Below are 7,442 nucleotides of genomic sequence, written 5' to 3'. Positions count from 1 at the left end.
CAGTTTGTAAATGCCTGCCTGGAAATGTGTGTTAAGCTCTCAAGAGGAAATCCCAAGGAGTGTCACCTGCAGCCAATCAGTTCTTCCTTTTCTCCCCGCAAAGCAGATGGCAGCACAGGGACCCCCAGGGGCGGAGGCATCCCCTTCTCTCCACCTACATTCCCAAGCTGCGTTCCTGGGCTCTGCTGAATTCCGGGGGTGCACCCAAAGCACCTCGGGGACTCACTCTGCCCCTCCTCCCTTCACATCTCATGTCATTCCATCTCCCTTCCCAGGGGCCACACTCTCACTCACTGATCCCAGAGCCCTGAGCCCACTCAAGCTTCCGGCCGCCACCATCAGAGGCCCTGGGCATTTGATTCCTCGCTGCACGGGGCTGCACGCTGATACATTTGTACCACAGGAAGCAGAAAACTAGTTTAACATCTCATTTATTTCATAGATGAGAAAGTAATTCCCTGCTGAATGATTGTCCCGAACCAACAATTCAGAGAGGAGGAATTTACAGGGCTGCCAAGGACCGGGGTGCGTTACTGTAGTGCCGTTATATAACAGAGCTGGAACCTTTTTTCTCTCTCCTGTTAGCCTGAAGAGAAAAGCCATTAAATATGATTAAGGTTAAGAGATTGCTAAAATTACAAACAGCCGCCATTCAATTATTTTGCTCTATAAAATGCAACACAGATTGGAGTTATTTCTCTGAAATGTGTTTTTAGAAAATAACATAACACAACTAATGTGGTTTGATCTAGCAAATCAGGTTCCAGATACCACTTCTAATGCAAAGCTAAAAGGTTCATAATTTAACTCAAAGTTTGTAACTTAAAGTCGTCAGGTGCTTACTTTATAGAAAAGCTTTATAAAGAGAAAAAAATCAATACCATGCCAACTAATATTCTGAAGTCATCTACAGCCTGAGAGTCAATCAATTTTATCACCCATTAAAGGAATAGACAGAAAAATATAAAAATAAAATTCTTAAAGAGCCAGCAACAACTTGGCCTAACAGGTCCGTAAGTTGAGGGAAGGGGAGAGCACTGGGCAGGGCAGTGGGGAGGGATGGGGGGATGGGGGAGTAGAACTCTCCAACATTTTGTCAGATGTCACGGGGCCCAAGTTGGGGACTGAGGGTGTTTATCCACAGGCAAGGCAGCAGGGAAATGGAAAAGAAACTCCTCCAAATCTGTTCAATCCATATGGCTCCAGAGACTATTCCTTGTGGCAGAGAGAAGTCTGTGAGGACAGCCTCTTGCTGCCCCTGGACTCACGGTTCACACAGCAGATGACTTACTCTGGGCTTAAAAAGAATAAAAAGCTCAACTACACTGAAATGAATTTTCTGTCCAGTTTATGTTGAATGTTAAAATAATTGGAAATGCAGAAAAACCTCTATGCAGATATATTAGTGGCTGGAGACTTCTGGTTATTATGGTTAATAAAACACAAGAATGATATTACACTCTGCTCACAGACTCTAGTCCAGGACTCACCGTCCCTCTAGACAGAGTATAAGCCATTTAGGAGAGTAAACTTTGTACACAAGCTAAACACATAAAGCCATGTATTAGGATGGACAAAACATCACAGGCCAAATAAAAGCTAGCTAAATGCCATATTCCCGAGGGCAGCTGAGGTGAGCTTCTACTGTCAGGAACCACACATGGATTTTTCTCTCAGCAGTGTCAGCAACTAAAGAACAGCATTCTTGCACAACTGGTGGCCGAGAGGGAACCAGACAGGTTCTGTGCTCTCCGACCACGTTTTCAAGCCTCGCTCATACCCAAAAATCATAATACAGTGTACATGAACAGTCCTCTACGAGATGGAACAGAGGCAATGAATGTCAAAGGTTTGAGAGAGAGGAGGCTCCAGGGAAGGGGGATGGACCACTTTGCGCAGGCTATTGGGTACAGGGATGAAGTTCTCTAAAGCAGAAACAGAAAAACACCAAGGCCAGAAAAGGATTTCACCTGATTTGTTAATATTATGTAGATACAGAGAAAACAGGACTAAATATTTTTTCATGAGCAGAGTCCCTGAAAATCAATGACAAGTGGCCATTGGGGACAAGGCAGGGACACAAAGGCTGTCCTCACCCAAGATGCTTTCAGCTCCCCAGGGGCACACACACACACACACACACACACACACACACACACACACACACACCTTCCAACTCCCATCTTGCAAACTTCTTACGTTCATTCATACTGCTTGTTGAGCACCTACAATCTACACTAAGCATCATGTTAGGACTTTAGTTCCTACATTCAAGCAGCTATTTAGTGAGGGAGAGCTACAGACGGACCAATAATTATAAATCAATATGATAAATGACAGAGATGCAAAAAATATACAGAGGATGATGCCCTGACTCGGGAGAGTTGGAAGAGGCTTCACGGAGAAGGGAGGCGCTCAGCCTGGTCTCAAGGGTGGGGTGATGTTAGCCAGGTAGGGGGGGCAGACAGAGGAAGGCAGCAGAGGGCCTTCCAGAATGGCAGAAGATGAGTCCAGAAGGATAGACTGAAGCCAAATTATAAAGATCCCTGGACACCACCCTAAAGATGACGGAGAGCGCCTGGAGGAAGTTTCCAGCAGGGCAGTGACATGATCACGTGTGTGTCTGAGCAAGACAGCCCTGGAGGCAATACGGTGGATTGAAGGAGAGGGTGGGATGAAGGCAGAGAGAACAGGTTGGAAGAGAAGAGGCAATGATCCCCCAGAGAAACCACCGGGGTCTGAGCGAAATCCGTGGCTGTGGAGACAATCAGGCAGTGACTGATTTAAGAGGCATTTAGACAGCAGACTCTCTGGCACTTGGTGTTGATTAAATGTGAGCAATGAAAGAAAAGGAGAATTCAGTTATGCATCTGCAGCAGAGATATCCAGCAGGCATCTTGGAAATAAGGGTATGAGGCTCAGGAGGGAATTCGGGGCCTCACAGGTACCACAAACTCTACTTGAGGTCACAGAGGGACAAGGCCATCCCACGTCCCGGAGAAGGACAGTCACAGATCCCAGATTCATGGGCACATGTGACCCTTTGCTGGGGCCAAAGTCCCTAACTCCACATCAAAGCAGAGATGGTGTGAAATGAAAAAGGAAAAGAAGATGGGAAAACACAGGTCTCTGTGGCAACCGTGCTCTCTGGGCCTCCGTTTCATCCGCGAGATGAGATGGTTGTAAAACACAGGGGAGGTACACTGGATCAAGGGGTACTGTTTTAATGAGTTCATAAGTAAAGTCCCTTAAAAGTCCAGAAGCAGAACAGGGTGCTTGGGGCCCAAAACACCAGAATCAGGGTGATGTGGTTACAGATTCCCAGCTTCTCCATGACATCGACCCAGGACACTGTTCTACTAGAGGGGTGCAAGGCGATCAGACAGAAAAGGTATCAAATCAAAAACAGGTAGGGGGTGCCTGGGTGGCTCAGCTGGCTGAACGTCTGACTTCGGTTCAGGTCATGATCTCACAGTCTATGAGTTTGAGCCCCGCATCAGGCTCTGTGCTGACAGCTCAGAGCCTGGAGCCTGCTTTGGATTCTGTGTCTCCCTCTCTCTCTGCCCCTCCCCCACTCATGCTCTGTCTCTCTCTCTCTCTCTCTCTGTGTCAAAAATAAATAAACATTAAAAAAAAATTTTAAAAAAACAGGTAGGGAGTTGGATCATGGGGTATTCAGCTCCCTGGCACCAGGAGATATTCTGGGCTCTGCTAGGCCCGTATGTAGGTTTATCCAGCTCTATCCACCTTACCCAGGGCCATGGATGGACTCCTCATCAATTTCTGCCACATTCAGCCAGCTCGGGGACAACTGGAGCTGGAAAAGAGGTCTCAGGTCCTGCACCCTGCATTACACAGGAGATGCTCAGACTTTCCAGCAGCAGACGTCCTGCCTGGGCCCTGGTAAGGGCTCAGCCATATCTCTACTCTGCCTCTTCAGCACCTTCTGACTGAGCAGGGGCAAGGTAGGCTTTAGGTGATGAGTCCTGAAAGCTCTGCAGACTCGGTGTGCTTTCAGAGGGAACACAGAAGACCCACAGAAGGCTCCAGTGGAGTCTGCATAGAAGGTGAGTGGAAGAGTGAGTTGCCAAGGGCAGTGAGCACCCATTCACCTTTGGCAACTGCATTTGACCTCAAGGCTGTCTCGGGAGCATGCTATTCAAATTCCCTCTACTCTTCCAGGCTCGATGAAATATTTTAGGGGAAGAAAAAAGACAAAGAAGTGCCACAGCCATGGGTTTGTCTAAAACTATAGTCAGGCACAAGAGACACCTGTCCTGTAAGAAAGTTCTTATTATGCCAGAGTGGCTAACCAGGCATGCCTATGCCTGATTTTATTCCAACCCTCAAAACATCACCTCCCGCCAGCCACCTTCCATGACACTCGCTCTTCCACCCACTTACTTGCTTCTCTGCACTTGGCCAACTTGAGCCCAGGACCAACAACTGGACCCACATGGTGAGAGGCGGGCTCGCTGCTCCCCAGGAAAGCGAGAAAGAAAAGATGTTAGCACAGTGCCAAGGTTTCTGTTGTATAATGTTGTGGCAGGCGAGGCTGGGGCTCCTTTATATACTTAATCATGTTCCATTTCCAGCTGACACAACTCAACACTTTATGACACAGCACCACTTAATAAGACTCACTATCAACTTAGGAAGGGGGATGATAGGCTGGGGGAGGGAACAATGAGGGAAGATGCTGAATGGAAAGGATGGAAATGATAGGACTTTTTTAAAAAACCAGAACGTCTGTTGTCAGTTTAGATTATAGTCTAACAACCAGGGCAGGTCCTTAGGGGTTAGAAGCATCTCCCAGGCAGAGCAAAAGCTTATGTACAGAGGCACTGAGCTGGAAGGAGCCAAATCCTTTCCTAAGAAAAAGGGATAACTGTGGGCATAGGGTCGGGATGGCATTTATCTTGGCTTCTGAGAGCAAAGAGACCAAGGAAAGCAGTGGTTCCTTTTCACCATTCCTGACCTGGGCAGCTGTGCAAACTTCTATCCAACCAAATGACTCCAACCAGTCATTTCACTGAAGCTAAGGGGAGCATTTTGTCTTTATAAAATGTGCACACCAAATAGTTGCCGGCCTCACACCGGGCAGCCTGGAAAGAGTTGTGGATCTGACAACAAACACTGGTTCTAGCTTAGAGATGATCAAGAGCTGCCTTGAAGAGAGAGAAGTTTAGAGTACTTCTAAGGAGGCTTCAACATGGAATCACGGAATTTTCTTGTTTCACCCATTGGAAAGGTGGGCGCAAACATACACACGGCAAAGACATAACTCTCAGTGACCCAGCCAAGCCCCAAATCCGGGTCCAAATCCTCATGGCACTGCACCTTCAACAATACCTCACTGCCTCTGCAGAACGAGGGTGCGTCTGCAAATGACTTCAGAGGCATCTGCTGGTCCATCTGTCCATTCATCCTTCCTCCCTCCCTTCTACAATACAAGGCTGGGTGTGTGCATGGGTTAGTGCAGGGCAGGAGCATAAGAGGATGAATCAGACCACACCCTGCCTGGCTCCCTGCTCTCCTGACTTCCAAGAGTGAAAAGTATCCAGACACGAAGAATACATCCCAGCCCAATATGCTAAGAGTTAGTGTAGGTACATAGCGCTGTATGGTATAGCCTACAGAGTAGGCCAGTGGGATGGGAGTGGAAGGATTTGGGAGGACCTTACTAAAAAAGGCCCGATTTGAATTGCTCTAATAAACAATAGGTGGTAGTCAATCACAGGGGAAAAGAAGGCATGCTAGGCAGAGAGACCCCCAAAATGCTCCACAAAACTCTCTGAGCCTTTGGCTTTAGGTGCCCCATTCTGTTCGGGCTCTCCTGCCCTTTAGAGCACTCCATGGAGACTCTCTCAAGGGCAATCTCATAGTCATGCCACAACTGTAAAGCATCTATAGGATTTGGCAATGAAGTAACCATAAGACACCATCATGACCCAACAGCTAGGTCACATCTACCTGCCACTTCACTCTCATAGCACCACATCTCACATTTAGTCATGTCGCTGTATAAAGGTCTTCCTGCCCTACTAGATACAAGGAAGGTCCTAAACACCAGGAACCGCTTGGCTGTGTTCCCAACACCCAGTGTGTGTGTGGCATATAGTAAAGGCTCGGTTAATACTGTCCACCCGAAGCATGAGTCAACAGCGGAGCAGAAACTTATTCTCACAGACCGGAGAGCAAATGGAATAAAAACCAGGACAATAAATTTTGATTATTCCTTCAATGAAGTGTATGGTGGAAGGGAAGAGAGTACAGAGAGGAGAAACGCAGGGTTTCGCGAGGGTCTTAGGAGGGGAAACTTTTTCAACTTTGCTCTCAGAAGAGAGGATCAGAGTGTCCCCCCTTGACAGCTTTGGTCCCCCAACCACTCTCCATAGAGCCCAGGGCACATCTTCCCACCCCTCCAAAAAACACCTGTTTGAAGGTCTCTGTCCCTCTCTCTATCCCATGATACCCTCCCCATGAGCTCCCTGCTCAGAAGCATCCAAGCCCAACCCCCTCAGGTGTCAGCCCATCTGCAAAGCCCTTTCCCTGTTGTATTTTAGGCCCCCTGAGCAGGTGCCCGGCTCACAATACCTCAACTCTCCTTTAGGGAGAAGATAAGTCACTGGAAGCAAAGCTCAAGGCTTTCAGAGGCCTGAGGCTCCTGGGCACTGAAAGCACTGATCTCTCAGACCTGGGTGTTTCCTCCAGGATGGGCACTGGCTCCTCTTACCTTCACTATCACAAACTGCTCTGGGCGCCTGGGTGGCTCAGTTGGTTAAGCATCCGACTTTGGCTCAGGTCATGATCTCACAGTTGGTGAGTTCGAGCCCCACATTGGGCTCTGTGCTGACAACGCCGAGCCTGCTTTCTCTCTCAAAAAAAAAAAAAAAAGCCTGCTCGATGAACCCGGGAGCTGGGTTGGCAACAGCTGCCTGGCCCCTCCCAGGCCCCGCCTTTGCGGGCTGGACGGCCAGCCCCTCTATCTAGCCCCCACTCCCCTGTGTGACCCCAGGACTGCTTTCCAAGACCACATATCCAGTGCCTTTTCCCTCCGCCTGACTGGAAGAAAAAAATGGACTCTCTGCTCAAGAGCGCGGGAAGCATGGTGACTACCCATCACCAAGCCACATAAACAGAGAGGAACTGGTAAGGGCTCACAGAGAACGAGAGCTTACAGCATGGAGCATCAGCCCCTCTTGTCTGGATCCACAGAACGACCCCACCAGCAGAAAGGATAACAATCCCGTCCTGATGCTTCTCTGAAGACAGAACCACCACTATGGAAAATTCTGGTAACCTCATGTAAATTGAAAAGGGAGTTCCCCGATTCTTTTTCTTTCCTGAATGATTGGTTGGGAAAACTTGGCCTATAAATGTGCATGGAAGAATGGTGTTGTCTTGGAGGTGAGCATGATGTCATGGATAGAGCACAAACT

The 7,442-nt window shown here is 48.3% G+C and overlaps 1 long non-coding RNA gene across 1 annotated transcript; it reads right to left on the bottom strand.

Annotated features, from left to right (window-relative positions):
• Window positions 1-413: 413 nt before the first annotated feature.
• Window positions 414-4,899, bottom strand: LOC147576957 (uncharacterized). Its single transcript, XR_015240589.1, has 2 exons — window positions 4,405-4,899; window positions 414-586 (listed from the first exon to the last, which is right to left on the bottom strand). It is a non-coding gene; the product is annotated as an uncharacterized LOC147576957 (long non-coding RNA).
• Between the last annotated feature and the right edge of the window lie 2,543 nt (window positions 4,900-7,442).

Source organism: Puma concolor, chromosome D1 (assembly GCF_028749965.1).
Source record: "Puma concolor isolate L17-30 chromosome D1, mPumCon1.1.hap2, whole genome shotgun sequence".
Lineage (NCBI taxonomy): Eukaryota > Metazoa > Chordata > Mammalia > Carnivora > Felidae > Puma > Puma concolor.
Note: the sequence above shows the minus strand (reverse complement) of the source record. Positions and strands in the feature narration are given on the sequence as shown.